This window comes from Mus caroli, chromosome 1, assembly GCF_900094665.2.
Source record: "Mus caroli chromosome 1, CAROLI_EIJ_v1.1, whole genome shotgun sequence".
Classification (NCBI taxonomy): domain Eukaryota; kingdom Metazoa; phylum Chordata; class Mammalia; order Rodentia; family Muridae; genus Mus; species Mus caroli.
Window position 1 is genome coordinate 59456685 of NC_034570.1, and position 18856 is coordinate 59475540.

Consider the following 18856-nt stretch of genomic DNA (forward strand, 5'->3'; position numbering starts at 1 on the left):
GAAGTCTGTGGCCCCAAAAGGGTGCTGCCTCAGTGGCTCTGTGGCTCCCGCCTGTCCCAGAAGCTGTCTGCCTCTGTGGTCCTCACTCTAACCTGTACAGACTAAGTTCGGCGGAGTCCCGGAGCCAAGATGGCGCTCTCTGCAGGGCAGGTCACTGTCCTCCGTTTTCATACATTCTTAAACACAGTTACCAAGTCTAGTGGATTCACCAGCCAGTACAAGGAATGTTAGAAATACCATAGGTAAATGAATGCAATTCAAGATATATAATTGGCTGTAGCAGTCCAGCAGACATGGATGAACTGGGTTACCTGAAAGGGGCGCTGGAAATGAAAAAGGACTGGATGGGAGAGTAGAATGAAGCCAAGACAGAGGTTCTCTGATTAAGGTTCAAAGTTTAATAGTCAGTGCTGTGTTTATATAGATATGGAGAGCCCACAGACCCATCCTTTGTTCCAGCTGGATTGACTTGCTTTCTGTCAGCTGGGATTATGTTGCAAAGCAAGCTCAGCAGGCAGTCTGCTCCTGAAGGAAACTGACTCCACCTGGGTCCTTAAGGTCCAACCTTGGCAAACACTTAAGGTCTATTTAGCCTGCTCAAGGCTGGGGGAAGGGCACAATTGGCTAAAACAATTGTATAGACAGCATAACATTCAATTGTCCAGGGGCAGAGTTAGTTCAAACTCATTGTCTGCTATCTGTGTGCAGTACTACAGTCTAGGGATTCATTTGGTGTTGTATAATCTGTTTGGCATTTTGATGTGGAATAACTTGTTAGAATATTATTATACAATGTCTCAGGATGAGGGGCTCCTGCGGTGAGCTTCTGGCCATGAATATATAGGTAAATATATAGGTTTCTTCATGCCTGAAAGAGCATGTTCCATGTTTCCAGTATACTCTCTAATAGAATGTTTCTTTTGAGTCTCTAATATAAAGAGAATACTGGTTGAAAGATGGAGAACTGAAATAAACTCTGTGCCTTTAAGGGACAAGAATGGAATTGTAACTGGTGCTCATCCGAAATGAGAAACCAGTATAAGGGAAGTTTGAGGTGTAGACTGAACAATAAGTTTTCCTTTTCTGTGCCTTTGATTAACTAGGGAGTTTCATTTCCTTTACAGGAAAAAAGCTGACAATAAAAACCTTATTTGGAACTAGACTATTAAAAATTATAAAGGCTGATTGAAATAAGACTATAAATAGGACAAGATCTCTCCAGAAGGACACATCCTACTGAAAGTTCCTATTGTGTGTTTTGAGAGTACTTGGGCTTTCTGGCAACCAGTATTTCTTGGATCCAGAGTGCACTCAAAACTCAATATAATCTTAATATCAATGAGTGGGGGGCAGAAAAAAGCCAGCTCTCAGCCAATTCCTTTATCTATTTCCAAGAAGTCATCTTTTCAGGAAGAGCAAGCAAGCCATTTTTAAATTAAAGTCTTGGGTGAACAATTGTTCTTTTCACTCGGGTTGAATGAGTTGTGACCTTTACAGTGTGTTAGCTAAAGATCTGGGCTCATAACACAGTATGCTGCTGTTCTTAATGGCACCCCGCTCTGGTTATATGTCCCATATTGTTAGTAAAGGCTAAAAATGCCCCGTTTCTCATTATTTTCACAACTAAAGTATATTTTCAATGGCCCTTCATCATATATAGGTTGAAGTTTTGAAATGTATGGTTCTTATTTCCACTTTATGCCTTGTCCAAAGTAATTAGGGCTTCATTAAAAAATTCTGGAAGGAAAGGGGTCTGCATAATGAGCCCTGGGTTAGTCCAGGATGATCTACGGCCTGGATAAACATCACTCAACATTTCCTAAATATGGACAGTGGTACTTTTCCTCTCTCTGTATTTTGATGGTAGAAAATGGCATGTTCGTCTCAGGCCTCAGCTCACTCACAAACAGATGTGTGGCTATGTCCTCGAATGGTTCTCAAGTCCTCCAGAATTCTGGGGTCCCTGTTTCCTTTAACTTCCAAATGAAACAACAGGCTTCATGACATATAACATCAGAACAGAGCTCCAGAATGGAGTCTTGCGAAGGGAATTCTGAGTGTTTGTGAGAAGACTCAAGAAAATAAGGCAATAGTCTAGTGACCTCCCTTTCTTCAAAAACATGGAATTATTTTTGGAATAAGTTTTTCGTGTCCTTCCCAGGAGTAGTGGCTCAGCATGAGCTTACTTTAGATTATTCATCACAACTGTCTATTGTTATTTGTTTTTATGCCTCTATGGAAAAGTACGTGTTTGCCATGTGTGGCTGGTCCTTGTGATTTTACACTTTACTCAGGTGACTCCTCTTAACCATTAGTATAAATTATCTGATGATCTTAATAAAGTTGGCTTTTGCATGAGACCTTAGTATTTCTCATTTTTTAGGCCTTGTTATCCCAGGTTCACAGTGCTAACGAGAGCTGTAAACAATATAGAAATAGAAAACACACAGGTGCTCTCTGCCTTTCTTGGCATTTCTTGGATGCTATTCAGTTTTCTATTATTTTTCTTGTACATCTTTTTTCAGAACTGTTCTTGATTCTCTCAAGGATTTTTCTCACTTTCCCAACAGCAGTGGCTCTTCATCCTCATTGTGTTGACTTTTGTCTGAGCATTTGTATGTGAAACAAAAACTTTAGCACAGAAAGAAAATACAATTGAATCCTCCTCCTAAAATCCAGCATTTAGTTCTTTCCCTCAAAGCATTTTCCTTTTAAGCTTAGGTTGCTACCATTTTGCAGGGGTCCCCCTCTAGAGTCCTACTCCTCCATTTTAAAGTAGTTATTTTTTTTTCCGTAATTTTATCTGTTCTCACACACTTTCTTATCCAAACTCAAAGCAACCAAAACTTCATTTTTCATGAAATCCTATGAATCATATTGCAAGTCAACTTTTTAACAAAGTTGTGAAAGTATTGTTTTTAACAAAACAAGCAATGAGATACAGTTTAAAACTCAATTTTATGTCTGTCTGTCCAGTGTACTCACTTTCAAACAAAATGCCCAGAATTAGATCTTCAAAATTAAAAGCAATGTGTATAGAAATGTGGAAATCAGATTAAGGATAATGTCCATTTTTATGGGGCTATTTTAAACTTCATATCATAGTAACATGATTATAAATTAAAAATGCTTTATAAATATGGTCTATTATATTGTTATAGGAATATTGTTGAGAAATTAATTATATCAGTTCAGCAGAAAAAGTGCACATAGGCACAACCGTTATTCCTAGTCCCCTCAGCTGTCTATTGTGGAGTGTAGCTTCATTTTAATTTAAAAAATTTGAAATTAAAATGCAGTTACATCATTCCCCCTTTCCATTTCTTCCTTCCAACACCTCCCACATGGACCGTAAATTCATGGCTTCTGGCTTCTTTTTAAAGATAGCTTTATATATGTTTCTAAATATAATCTACTCAGTCTCATGTTTTTTCCTATATATACCTAAGATAGCTGTCAACAGCAATTACTAAAATAGATCAATTAAAACAACAGTTCATAAGAAAACTTACGTAATGCTTTCTTGATTTTACTATATCTTATTATACCTCAACTTACAAGCCTCAGCATAAAATGTTTTTCTTTCCTCTTAAGTGAGAGCTGCCACCTTGTTAGATTAAGAAATGATTTTACAGATTCTTCTTCCCATGTCTGAATTGTTAGCATCAATTATCCTTACATAGGGGGGGACATTACTAAGGAAAATAAAGGTTACTGACCACAATCAGTATGGTGCTGTGGTCCTGTGATGGTCAGTCCATAATCAAGATGGCTACTAAATGACTTAAGGGTCATTAATACAACACAGGTCTTTTAGACAAAGGGCTCATTCATATATTACCTAAGAGGCAGAGACATAGATTTCACCATGCTCCTTAAGAATGGTGCACAAAGCCTGGCAGTGGTGGCACACGCCTTTAATCCTACCACTTGGGAGGCAGAGGCAGGCCGATTTCTGAGTTTGAGGCCAGCCTGGCTTACGGAGTGAGTTCCAGGACAGCCAGGGCTGTCTGTACAGAGAAACCCAGTCTTGAAAATCCAAAATCCAAACAAACAAACAAGAATGGTGCACAAGTTAATACTTATGAACTTCTTATTTCTGTAATTTTCCATTTGATAGTTTCAGACCACTGTTAGCCATAAATAACTGAAACTGCAGAAAGACAAAGGGAAGCCAAGGGGAAATACTATAGTCAGTTTTGATAGAAATATGGTCTTGGTGAAGCTCCTGAGTCCTCATGAATGACTGTGACTTTGGTGACCGTTGCCAAACCTACCAGATAGTCCATTTGGATTCAGTACAATGAGTAATTTTATCTTCGTTTGAGTCTGGGCTTTTACTTTCTTTTGACAAATAGGACTTCTCATTTTCCCTGCAGTATTCTCAAAAACAAATCTTAATCTGCAGTTTAGTCCACGTGAGCCTTAGAGTCACACTCCGGACCCCAGATCTCACCTTCCATAGGCCCTGTTGTCTTGGTTTCTGAATCCCACTAATTATTGTTGATCTGCCAGCTTAGTGCAGTTGTGATCTAGGCAGAATTCACAAGCACTCTTAAGCAGCTCATCACTCTGGGTATCAGACAATATTCTCATTTTGTACTCAACTTAGCATTTATTCCTACTGATTCCCAGTAAGTTTTCAGACTGAAGTCCAAGTTCCTGACCACTGCTTAGGAAACAGTGAGCTGCCAACTCTGCCTCTCAGCTTCCTTCCTCACTGTAGCCAGCTTACCACAGTCATCCTGATTTAATATACTTTTCTACCATCCCACTTGCTCATGCTAGCTATTTTCCCTATATTCACTTCCTTTACCCAGCCTGATTCTGCTTCACTTCCATCATCTGTAGCATGTATATCAATGTAATTCTTAATAGTCTGTGTTCTTAATTAGTAACTGTTACATGTGTAGCAATGTGATTCATGTACAGTCTGTGTTCTTAAAGACTAAACTACCTGAAAGCAAAAGACATGCCTTTTCCATTTTAGTTCCTGGGCAAAATGATATTTGGTTTTTAGTAAATATTTTAAAGCAAATAGAACGTACTGGCTGAGAGGTTGGGCCTTTGACATACACACTAAACAAGATGCTCAAGGGATTCACAACAGATTAGACAGCTATAAACAAATTTACTTACTTTTAAGTTTTTATTAGTTCTTTGAGAACTTCCTACAGTGTATTATCATCATTATTATCACCCTCCATCTCCCTACTCCTCCTAGGTCTTTCCCATTTTTTCAACCTACCCTGCTGATAAGAAGTTAGTAAGATAGTTATACACCCACATTCAGGGTAGAATTATTCACAAGAGACAAAAAGTAGAATCAATTCAAGAATATACTTGTGGAGGAACAGATAAGCACAATGTAGCATATACATACATTTAGAAATGTCCTCAGCTATAAAAAGGACGAGGGCTTTGACAGTTGTAAAAAAAATGAACGCTCCTTGAAGGCATAATGCTCAGTCTAATATGATAGTCATAAACAAAAATTTTATACTTTCCCACTACTATGAATTACTTATAATAGCCTATTCATTGAGATAGAAAGCACAATGGTGACAGACAAGGGTCGTGAGGAACTGTGTTCTATAATGATGTAAGGCTTCTGGATACTGGCTCCCCAGCAGTGTAGATGTGCTGAATTAATCTTTTAGGGTGTTCAAGATTATGAATTTCATGTTTTATAAATTTGAGTACAGCTTAAATAAGAAGTTAATGAGAACAACCCTAGGATTAGAAAAAGAAAGACACGGTTGCCTCATGCAACTCAGGGTATCATGAGGACTCTGGAAGGCACACAACAGAAACACAGTTCTACATTTGTGGCTTGATGGACAATAGAACAAACTACCCAGGAAATGAATGCATGAATGGAAAGGCAGTTTCATCTTATTGAATGAACTTGCTGTGAGCTAGTGTAAATGACAGCTGTGCTTCTGGAAATAATGAGCTTGGCTCCTAGATCTCTAAAATTATGTTCTCTGGTGGATTTCCAGCAGAGATAAATGGCAAGATTTAAAGCTTTCCTCTTACAAATTAATTTGAATTACTATGACATAATAAAGATCTCCGAGTAGTTCTTTATATGAATGGAAGTTCCTGCTGAATAGGCAGCTCTCAGCACCAAAGCGACAAATTCAAAGGTGCTGACATATCTAATTGAGCACCTGCATGGAGGATATGAAAGGATGATTAGTAATATGTATCAGGGACTTCCTTAAAGATGGGTCTTCCAAATGCAAATCAGCATTAGTGTTCAAATATGAAAATTATATATCAGATTAGTACAAATACTCCAGATCCACAGCTAGGACCTTTCTCTAATTTATCTCTGAATTTGAGCTCCCTATTATGTTTGTGATATATGTATATGTATGTATATATATATGTATATGTATATATGTGCATATATATATATATTGACTTGATTCTATAGTTTATTGTCTAATAGAATGGGTAAAATTAATTCTTTATCACATCATGGAGAGTTGCTTTGCCACAATATGTTTTTGTTAACATTGAGCAAAATGTTCAATTGGTAGTTGGTATCACACAGTTCAGTTGTGGACCTGATGAAGTAGTTCTGCTTAGGATCTTACAAGACTGAAATCAGCATGCCAGCAAACATGATACAGTTTTGTTTTGAGGACCCAAGAAGAATTCATTTGTAAGCTGGTTCAGGTTGTCAGAATTTTGTTTCAGAATGAGGTTCTTTTTTTCTTTTAAAGAATTATTTATTTATTTTATGCATATGAATACACTGTATCTGTCTTCAGACACACCAAATCCCATTACAGATGGTTGTGAGCCCACCATGTAGTTGCTGGGAATTGAAATCAGGACCTCTGGAAGAGCAGTCAGTGCTCTTAACTACTGAGCCATCTCTCCAGCCCAGGTTCTTGTTTGTTGAGTGACTGTTAGGGTTGCCAACTTCTCCTAGGGACCATTCTTGGGTGGTGTTCACATTATTCCATCCCATCTTTAATGTAGTGAAGATGCAGCACTTCTCAAACTGAAGGACATGCAGTGACTAACCTACTTTCTTCTTCCCATCCCTCCCCAGCTTGCTGGTTCTTTCCTGCTTACCTCGGAGAATGCTAAGTGCAGAAAGAGGAACAACTGGAGAGCCACCAATGGAATCTAATACAATTTTGAGGTATACCCTGCTCCAGCACCAGCTCCTCTCCGTGAGGTGCATTTTTTTTTTTTTTTGTCCTGAAAGACCTCATTTTCCCCTCTGCTGAGCACAGTCTTTTTCTTTGTGCTCATATCCTGATCTCTAAAAGGGAGATTTCCATTTCATTCGAATACTCATTCCATGTTGCAACACACTGACTAGTCACTGTGTCAGTACCCAAAAGACAAAATAATCAAGAATTTTGTTTTTCAGAATAGGCCAGGTGTCTGTTCCGTTGTTCGTTGTCCGCTCCCTGGGGGAACCCTTCAGGCTTGTTTCTTTCCTTTTCTACCCGTGATTAGCCCATCATGTTCCTGGCAAAAAGTAACAGGGCCAGGATAAGTGAAATTTTATAAGCAGGTGTTACACTCTGAGGTTTTTGTACTATACGAATGTTTCTTGGGATGTGAAATAATTTACTGATGAATATGTAATAGAAATGCCTTTCATGAAATCCGATCATTATGATGTTAAGCATTATCAGGTTTCAGGAACCAAGAATTTCTGCTCTAGGTGATTTATTTTCTTATTCTGTCAGTCAGAATGGTTGCTCAAGCAAACGAACTCCAGTATAACAGTTTTTAGATTTTAAACCATCCCACTAAACTAATATATTTAACTATCACTGTCAAGCTCACTAATTTCAAATAAAGAAAAGGAAGTAATGCTATATTTATTGATAGTTATTCTGTGCTAAACTTACACAGATTGAATGCAATAGTGATCAACTCCCAGTTACCAATCATGCAGGTGTGTCATAGTAACAGAAGAAAAAGTACTTACCTTTGGAGTTATTTAACCAAAAATGAGACAGATTTGAATTCTTTGCTTCATACCCTCTTAGGTCTTCCATCCTCTGTCTGTTGTGTGAGTCTGAGTCTGTTCCTGTTTAATAAAGGTTGTCTTGTAAATTTGTCTATCCCTGTGCATTCCTTTTTTTTTTTTTTTTTTTTTTTTTTTTTTTTTTTTTTTTTTTGTTTTTCAAGACAGGGTTTCTCTGTGTAGCCCTGGCTGTCCTGGAGCTCACTTTGTAGACCAGGCTGGCCTCGAACTCAAAAATCCGCCTGCCTCTGCCTCCCGAGTGCTGGGATTAAAGGCGTGCGCCACCACGCCCAGCTCCCTGTGCATTCCTATGTGTGTGGTTATGTCTTTAGTGTGTGTGTATTTTGTAACTTCACGTGTCTGTCACTCACAAAGTGCTTCATCTGAATGGAATAGGGTATATTTTACAGAAATCTTTAAGAGAGTTTTATAAAAGTTTAAGTCCCTGGCTATAACTGATCCCAGCTGACTCAGACAGCAACCAATATTTTTAATTTTTTATGGTATATTTTGAAAGGTTTCTTTCAACCTCAGTATTTGCTGCTTTCAGCACATGATACACATGATCTGGATCAGGGCATGTGAGAGGATATAACTTAAAAGTACAGCTATGGTTCAGCTTAGGTTGTAAAAGTTAATTACCAGGTATCCCGTCCCGCAGGATTCAGTTATTCGTGGGTTCGAGGAGGACCACAAACCTGGAAGAAAATAGATTGGAAGAGAAAAGAGAAGCGAAGACCAAGTAGATTGTACCTATCAAGGTCTCCGTCTATTAGGCTGAAACGACGGGTTTTAAAGCATACATCGAGGGGAATAAGGAGGGGTTGAGGGGAATTAACAAAGAACAAAGAAGTGGGCATCTGCTGACATGAGGGCTGAAGTCAGGCGCCAGGTGGCAAGTACTCTGCATCTTATCTCCTGAACATAGATCCTCCTTGACAGCCTTGGGGTGTCAGGCCGGGCTCAGCGTGTAACTCATGTCCTTGGAAGTCATAAGAGTCAGGAAGAGATAGGGAAGAGGGGACTATAACTCAGCTTTTATAGCCTCAGGTGCCAGGAAGGGAACAGGGAGGAGGGAGTGACAACCGGCTCCTAGCACGAGGCCATTTGGCTTGTCAGGGTGGGAGATTGTGAAGGGCTCGCTTTCTCACGGTATGGTCTTTGACAACCAGGTAAACCCAAAGTTAGTTGTTCCCTTATTCTCCTAAAGGTAGGTTAAACAAACAGTCTGAGTAGATAGTAGGATACAGCCTTAGGTGACCCAAAGGTGTATTAGTAATAAACTCTGGCTGTGAGGTCCTACACAAGTTTCAATCTCTTTAAATGTAAGATAGTTTCAGAATATTTTATCACTACTGTGGTGATTTAAAAAGGTGTGGCCCCCATAGAATGCTTGGCCCACAGGAAATGGAGGTGTAGCCTTGTTGGAGTACTTGTTGGAGGAAATGTGTCACTGTGGAGGTAGGCTATGAGGTCTTAAATGCTCAAGCTACACCCAATGTGAAACACATCCATTCTCCTCCTTGTTGCCTGTAGATCAAGATGTAGGATTCTCAGCTCCTTCCCTAGCACCATGCTTTTCTGGATGCTGCCGTGCTTCCTGCCATGGTGATACTGGATTAAACCTCTGAAACTATAAGGCAACCCCACTTAATTGCCTTCTTTATAAGAACTGTCATAGTCATGGTACCTCTTCACAGCAATGAACATCGTAACTAAGACAGTTACAAAACACTGTACTGGACGCTTTTATTTCTCTCAATGTTCTTGTTTTACTGGTGAGAGTAAAACCAACTCTTGGCAAGAGGATCAACAACTTGCCAAGTTCAAATTAAAATCAACATTTGAAGCACAAGTTTTCCCTGTAGCCCACTGAGCTGAGTTTTCCAAAGTATTGCCTTGGTAAATGTGATCTTGTTATGAAATTCCATGTTAATAAGGTGATCATTTTAGGAAAGAATAAAAAATTCATAATTATTTAGCAGCATTTTTTTCAGGTGCTGTGTAGAGTAGATTCACATTTGATAGCTAGATTTATGTCAACTTGAAACAAATAGTTATCTGAGGAGGAGCCTCCTATTGAGAAAATGCATCGGTAAGATCAGGCCAGCCTATAGAACCTTTTACAAATTAGTGATTGATGAGGTAGTGGTGGAGGTAGTCCAGGCCATTGTGGGTGGTACCACCCCTGGTCTGGTAGTCTTGGATTCTATAAAAGGCTGAGCAAGACTTGTGGAGTGAGCCAGTAATCCACACACCTCCATGGGCTCTTCATCAGCACCTGCCTCCAGGATCCTGCCTATTTGTGTACCTGTCCTGGCTTCCTTCAGTGATAGACTACAATGTGGAAGTAAACCCAATAAACCCCTTTCTCTCTAACTCACTTTTTGGTCATGGTGTTTAACTAAAACACTGTGATGGTTTGTATATCCTTGGACCAGGGAGTGGCACCATCTGAAGGTGTGGCCTTGTTGGAATAGGTGTGACCTTGTTAGAATGGGTGTGTCACTGTGGGTGTGGGTATAAGATCCTCACCCTAGTTGCCTGGAAGTCAGTCTTCCACTAGCAGTCTCTGTCTTTGGAGACACAGAACTCTCAGCTCCTCCTGAGCCATGCCTGCCTGGATACTGCCATGCTCCCATCTTGATGATAATAGACTGAACCTCTGAACCTGTAAGCCAGCCCCAATTAAATGTTGTTTTTTTATAAGACTTGCCTTGGTCATGGTGTCTGTTCACAGCAGTAAAACCCTACTAACTAAGACAAACACATACTCAGCAACTTACTTTTTTTTTCTACAAGAAGAACTTGTAATTTCTACAAGTTTGAGAAATTAATAGTAAGTTCAAGATAAAATGATAGAGCTAAATTAGAACCAGTCATTTCTGACTCCTCTTTACCAAAATGTGCAAAGGCCTCACACACACATCTTGGATTGTGATACATGAACGTGTGTATATCATTGTCATATTGCTGAGCTTGAGTATATATTTGAAAATATCAAACACTAAAGAACAAAAGATAATTAATTACAAGGTCACAGAATTTATCATCTCCATAGGCTGAGGACACCCAAGTCCTTTTCTTATAAACTATTAAGAGTGAGTTCTGAGAAAGTGAGTTACAAAATGATCCAAACTGTGTGCTCATAAGGTCAATGTGGTTGAGTTAAATTTTAACCCCCCTAAAGAATTCATTGTCTTCCCTGCATGCTTTCTTACCTTCTCCTGTATGGTGTTAGTATCAGGTCACTGTCACCTTGAAATAACACTTACAGGTGGATTCCTAAGATCTTCCTTGCCATGTGTTAAGTTAGTTGCTTTCTTTAGCATTATTAGATAAGTGGAATGGGAGTGTCTTTAAAACCCATAAGCGTCCTTCAATTGGGAGGTCTATTGTTTAGCAAGGTCTGAAATCTATATGAATATACTTCTATGTTAATAGCTATTATTAAGGTGAATAGTTTTAATTATACTACAGACTGTCTTTCCATTTAATTCAGCCCATCGACTATTTATTTGCACATCTTTTGTACTTAGGGCACTTGGATGATGGCTAGAAATGCTTAGACGAACAAAACAGTGTCTGCTCAGCTACTGTTGTGTGACAGATGGATAAGCAGATGGCTCTCACTTGCAGGAAGAGACCAGGTGGGGAGGGCACATAGAAATAAGAACACACAGGTGCCAAAGTTCCTCCAAAATTTAGTCCAGATTCCTAACTCACAGTTGCTCATAGTTCTCCCTCGTGGTGGCCATTACCCCGAGTAAAAGTGAGAAATATGACATGTTGAACTTCCTTATTATTATTATGTATTATTTCTATGTTCTGTATTTCCTAGATATCTTGGTAAGTTAACTCCTAAGAGAAAAGATAAATGTTTTTTTTCCAGTAATTTATCATTTAAAGGAAAATTTTAATGTATTTTGAACATTTGAGAGTATCTCAGAGTTCTAATAATTCCTTAGAATGGATATCTTTGGTAGTCTGTATCACATGGTATGTGAGGCAGATTTCTGATGCTGCTTTTCAGAGTGTTATTGGGGGGGAGGCTATGTTTTATCAATGTTAACCACTGTGTTCTCAGCAGTGTGCTCACCTTTTCCCTGGGAGCCCCCCACCCCAACAGAAGCTCCTGATGAAATTCATTTCTCAGATACCAGACAATAAAACCCAACTGTGACACTATCTTGGGAGAAGGCAAATTCAGTCACCTCTCACCTGTAATCTTACAGCCTAAGACGAAGAACGTTTTTACCAAATTCAGTTTGGAAAATAGCAATATCCTTCGCCCTACCCAACTCCTGTGCTTCCAGGGAAGAACAAAACAAGATTTGGTTTCTTATAAGCATCCATGGCCTGGCTTTCCAGCTTTATCTTTGAACAGTTCTCCACCTTCCTATTGACACATGTATGAGAACAGCTCTTAAGGCTGTGGGGAGCAGGCCTGAACCCTCTAACCTGATCCATATTGATTCCTGGCTTCCCTGAACCCATAAGACTTCCTGTCTCTGCTAGGTGTGATAGTGACATAGCCTGGTATGAGTTCAGAGCTATGGGTCTCAGCTGAGCAGGCCTCTCCCCAGTAGAAGAGTTGGCAGTGGTGCCACGACTGTCTTGAACTCATTCTTCTGATGATAACCCACAAGTTCTCAACCCCATCTGCTTCCCAAGAGCTCAGGTGTAGCATTCTCAAGCACTAAATTGACTGTGTGTGTGTGTGTGTGTGTGTGTGTGTGTGCATGGGTGGTGTTATTCCTGGTCCTAAAAAGCCTTTACCAAGTACAGAACTGAGATCCCAGGTCCACTCCTCCTGAATCAGACTGCAGAGTGAGTTGGCTCACTACACTTCAGGTGCAGGCATTGAGTGAGGCAAGGAAGCAGCACAGAAGGGAGTAGAGATGCTATGGGCAGCTGGGCATGAGGTAAGGTCAGCATTCCTCTAGAAAGCAGATCCCACTTCTCCCCACCTGCCCTAACATCTCCCTAGCCAGGGCTGTTGGACTAGCTTTAGATTCCAGGGGCCCCTCTCTGAGGCGGCTCTCTCCTCCTAGACACTAGGAGATCGGGCAGCAGCTGTGAACTTTCTCCTTTACCTCCTCCATAGGGGGCTTGAACTTCAAGAGCGGGGGATCTCTGCTGGTGACTGTATAATACACCGAGGTCCCATTGCTGCTGTAGCAGGAAGTTCTGCCTCCAATCAAGGGGGCCTTGCCTTTCGCTGCTGCTCTCTCACCGACTTGGCCATGCTGCTGCCCAGGTGGGTGCTTAAGAATGGGTGGCTGGGCAGCTTGGCTGAGGTCCTCTGCCTCTTCAGCTCCAGGAGAGTTTGGGGGCTCTGCTTGTTGAAGCCACTCCAGGGTGGTGGTGGGGACATCGGCCACACCGGGGTTGTCGTAGGCCATGCTGTAGTCATGCATCTTGAGCATCTTCCATATGTCCTCATTGTCCAGCACATACTGGTAGATGCTGACAGGAGCCCGGAGGCCATTTTCCACAGGCCCATCCAGTTCTTACAGTGAGATCTTGGTAGAGAATTCTGAGAGCAGCTCGGGCTTCTCCAGCCTTGGGTTCGAGTCCTTGTTTTCCTGGACTGGCCTGGTTTCTCTGATGTTTCCATTGTAGGTGAAGTACACTGGTCCTCGGCTACACTTTGCTGCTGCCACAAGATGGCTTCTCTTTCATATTCTTTTGGGTATAGGTTGATTCTTTCTGATAGACTGGCTAGACGCACCACTTTCCCATGTCTGCCTGCACTGGATGTATAGCAGTGTGGCACCCTGGCCATCTATCCAGTCGAGATCCTGGCCTGCTGCTATCATGCAGTGCATGTTGGGTCTCTGTTTGCTGCATTATTTGGTAGTTTCTTTTAGATAATCATCAAGTATGATTTTTGGAAACTTCATATATTTTTGGAAGTGTTTACTATATTAGATTTCCAAAATACCCCTCAAAGGACCCTTAATTTTAACTGTGTATGTCATCATATTCCCTCCCTTTTTGTCCTCTCCTCTCTCCCTCTTCACTTGATCCTTTGGTCTGGAACCATCCATCTTGAATATCTATTTACCTTTCCTAACAATATCTATCTACTCCCTCTAGACCATTATGCTGTACCTGCCCTCTGTGGTTCTATGTTGCTTCTTACTCATTGGCTTAATAGTTAATATTCACAAGTCACATTTGTCTTTTTGGGTCTGGAATGCCTTACTCGGGATGATATTTTTTTAATTCCATTCATTTACCTACAAATTTCATATCATTATTTATTTATTTATTTATTTATTTATTTATTTTTGTTTTTGTTTTCGAGACAGGGCTTCTCTGTATAGCCCTGGCTGTCCTGGAACTCACTTTGTAGACCAGGCTGGCTTCGAACTCAGAAATCTCCCTGCCTCTGCCTCCCAAGTGCTGGGATTACAGGCGTGCGCCACCATATCATTTTTAAAAAACAGATGAGTAATACTTGATTATGTAAGTGTACCACAGATTCCTTATCTAGTTCTTTGTTGAGGGACATCTGTTTTTTTTTTTTTTTCAATTTATGGATATTATGAATAGAATAGAAATGAACAAGGTTGAGCAAGTGTCTTTGTGCTTAGATGCAGTATCTATTGGGTATATATTCAACAGTGGTATAGTTGGATCTGGAGGTAGACCGATTCCCCATTTTCTGAAGGACCACCATGCTGACCTCCATAGTAGCTATATAAGTTTGCACTCCCACTAAAATGGAGGAGTGTTCCCCTTGCTCCATATCCTTACCAGCATGAGCTGTCACTTGTGGTTTGTTTTTGTTTTTGTTTTTTTAATCTTAGCCATTCTGACAGATTTAAGGTGAAATCTCCAAGTAGTTTTGATTTGCATTTTTCCTGGTGGCTAAGGATGTTGAACACTCTTTAAATGTTTCTCAGACATTTGGATTTCTTCTTCTGCGAATTGTATCTTTAGACATATATCTGATTTTTAAATTTGGTTATTTGATTTCTACTTTCTGGAGAAGTTCATATACTTTGGATATTAGGCTTGTATTGGTTGTGGAGTTGGTAAAAATCCTTTCCCATTTTGTAGGTTGCTGCTTTGTCTGAATGATGGTGCATAAGATTTTGCAATTTCACGGGGCCCTACTTATTAATTGTTGATCTTGGTGCTTGTGCTAAGTGATCTGTTCAGAAAGCCTTTTTCTGCTTTTGCTGCCCAACACCGCCGAGGTCACATACGTGAGGTCTGTCTCCCGCAGCCGACATGCAACATTAGCTAAGTTGCCTCTTACCTGCTGGCCGCCCTCGGGGGCAACTCCTCTCCTAGCGCCAAAGACATCAAGAAAATACTAGACAGTGTGGGCATCGAGGTGGACGATAACCAGCTCCACATGATCATCAGTGAGCTGAATGGAAAGTACATTGAGGATGCCATCGCTCAGGGTGTTGGCAAGCTGGCCAGTATGTCTGCTGGTGGGGCTGTGGCTGTTTCTGCTGCCCCTGGCTCTGCAGCTCCTGCTGCTGGTTCTGCCCCTGCTGCAGCAGAGGAAAAGAAAGATGAGAAGAAGGAGGAGTCTGAGAAGTCGGATGATGACATGGGATTTGGCTTGTTTGATTAAATTCCTGCTCCCCTGCAAATAAAGCCTTTTTATGTAGAAAGAAAGAAAGAAAGAAAGAAAGAAAGAAAGAAAGAAAGAAAGAAAGAAAGAAAGAAAGAAAGGAAAGAAGGAAGGAAGGAAGGAAGGAAGAAAGAAAAGAAGGAAGGAAGGAAGGAAGAAAGGAAGAAAGGAAGAAAGGAAGAAAGGAAGAAAGAAAGAAAGGAAGAAAGGAAGAAAGAAAGAAAGAAAGAAAGAAAGAAAGAAAGAAAGAAAGAAAGAAAGAAAGAAAGAAGGAAAGTCTTTTTCAGTGACAACTAGTTCAAAGGTATCTCCGTTTTCTCTTTTATCAGGTTCAGTGTATCTGGTTTTATGTTGACATCTTTGATTCATTTGCAACTGTGCTGGGTGATAAGTACTCATCTATTCACATTCTTCTACATGCAGACACCTAGTTTGACCAGCACCATTTGTTAAAGATTCTGTCTTTTTTTTTTTTCCCCCAGTTTCTGTTCTGCTTCCTTTATAAAAAAAGAAAAAAAATCAGGTATCCATAGATGTGTGGATTTATGTCTAGGTCTTCAATTTTTTTCCACTGATTAGCATGTCTGGTTTTGTGCCAGTGCTATGATGATTTTATTACTGTAGCTATATAGTTTAATATCGGGAATATAGACACTCTTTTTTTGTTCATGGTAGTTTTAGCTTTCCTAGTTTTTTTGTGTTTCCATGTGAAGCTGAGAATTATTCTGCCATGATCAGTGAAGAATTGTGTTGGAATTTTGATGAGGATTGCATTGAATCTGTAGATTGCTTTTGGTGGGATAACTATTTTTTACTATGTTAAACCTGCTGATCCATGAGCATGGGGGATTTTTTCCATTTTCTGATATTTTCTTTAATTTCTTAAAAGGCTTACAGTTTTTTATTGTACAAGTCTTTCAGTTGCTTGCTTAGAAATACCACAATATATTTTGTATTGAGGTTAATGTAAAATGTTGTTTCCCTGATTTATTTTTCAGTCCATTTGTCATTTGTATATAGGAGAGCTACTAATATTGTTTGAGTTAATATTGTCAGCTACTTGGTGAAAATATCAGCTATAAAACTTCTTCGGTGGAGTCTTTAGAATCACTTACCATACATTTGTAAATAAGGATACTTTGATTTCTTCATTTCTAATTTATATTCCTTGATCTCTTTCAGTTGTTTTTATTGCTGTAGCTAAGACTTTGAGTAATATTTTGATTATATATATAGAGAGAGTGCACAACCTTGTTTTGTCAATGATTTTAGAGGAATTTCTTTGAGTTTCTCTCCATTTAACTTGATGTTGACTATAGGCTTGCTGTTTGTTATGTTTAGGTATATCCCTTGAAACCCTGATCTCTCCAAGACTTTTATCATGAAAGGGTATTGTGTTTTGTCAAACGCCTTTTCTACATCTAATGAGATAATCATGTGTTTATTTTCTTTAGTTTGTTTATATGGTTGATTATGTATATAGATATATTAAACTATCTCTATGTCTCTGGGATTACTTGACTATAGTGCATGATCTTTTTGTTGTATTCTTGAATTCAGTTTGCAAGTATTTTATTGAGAATTTTTGTATCTATGCTCATAAAGAAACTTGGTCTGTAATTTTTTTTCTTTGTTTGCTCTTTATGTGTTTTCTTTATCAGGGTAGCCATGACCTATAATTTGGGGGAATGTTCTTACTATTTCTGTTTTGTGAAGTAAGTTGAGGAATATTGGCATTATCTAACTTTTCTTTAAAATTGTGATAGAAATCAATTCTTCATTCCTTTGTACCATTTGTTTGTTTCTATTTTATTGATTTCAGCCCTGAGTTTGAGTATTTCTTCCTCTCTACTTTTTTTGGTTGTGATTTCTTCTTTTCATTCTATAGGTTTTGGGTATGCTGTTAAGTTACCTATCTGAGATATCTCCATTTTGTGTGTGTGTGTGAGTGTGTAAGCACTTAGTGTTATGAATTTATCCCTCAGAATTGCCTTCTTTGTGTCCTATAAGCTTGAGTATTTTGTGCATTAATTTTCACTTAATTCTAGAAAAAGCTCTAATTTCTTAATTTCTGTCTTGACCCATTTTTCATTCAGAAGTGAGTGCCTCAGTTTCTATCAGTTTGTAAGCTTTTTATTTTTAATTGTTGTAAAATGCTGACTTAGAAAAGGGAAAGCAGTGCTTCTGGTCGGTGCCAGCACCGGGTCACCTTGGGACCAGAGTTGGTGGATACCCCCATGGTCCCTAGAAGACTCTCCATGAGATCTTAGGATCACTGGTGAGTGGAACACAACATCAGTTCCAATCCACAGGCCTGTGACAGCAGGAACAAGGACACCAGAGCCCTTCCTGACCAGAGGCTCACGTTCCTTTTGATAAGTTCTGGTTTACCTTGGTTTCAAACAGACCAGGCAGCTCCACTGTCCTAAAAGGAGACACCATTTCCAGGCACTGTAACAGGCCCAGGATCTTTGGACAACAGGATCCCAGGATAACAGGAGCTGGGTCACACCAGTATTTCAGGGACTCAGAGGAGCTTGACTGACAAGAACTCTAACACACCCCGAATCTCAGGTTTACAGGAGCCCACAATCAAAGGATCACAGAGAAAGCTGGACCCTGAGGAGTCCTGAATCAACCGAGATTATAGGAAGGACAAGCTCCAATCAGATATATCGAGGACAGCAAGCACTTGAGATAATCAGATGACAGGAGTCAAGCGTAAGAACAGAATCAACAGAAACATAGGTTACTGGGCATCATCAGGACCAAACTCTCCCACCATAGCAAGTCCTGGATACACCATCACACCAGAAAAGCAAGACATGGATATAAAGTCACTTCTCATAATGATGATGGAGGACTTTAAGAAGGAAATACAGGAAAACACAGTTAAACAGCTAGAAGCCTTTAAAGAGGAAACACAAAAATGCCTTAGAGAGTTACAGGAAAACACAAACAAACAGGTGATGGACTTGAACAAAACCATCCAGGATCTAAAAATGGAAGTAGAAAACCCAAAGGTAGACAACTCTGGAGATAGAAAACCTAAGAAAGAAATCAGGAACCATAGATACGAGCATCAGCAACAGAATACAAGAGATGGAAGAGAGAATCTCAGGTGCAGAAGGTTCCTTAGGGAACATGGGCACAAAACTGCATGGTACTGGTATAGTGACAGACAAGTAGACCAATGGAATAGAATTGAAGACCCAGAAATGAACCCACACACCTATGGTCACTTGATCTTC

The 18856-nt window shown here is 39.8% G+C and overlaps 1 pseudogene; it reads left to right on the forward strand.

Moving 5' to 3' along the window:
• The first annotated feature begins 13419 nt into the window (after positions 1–13419).
• On the forward strand, positions 13420–15605 carry LOC110295361 (annotated as a pseudogene).
• The last annotated feature ends 3251 nt before the right edge of the window (positions 15606–18856 follow it).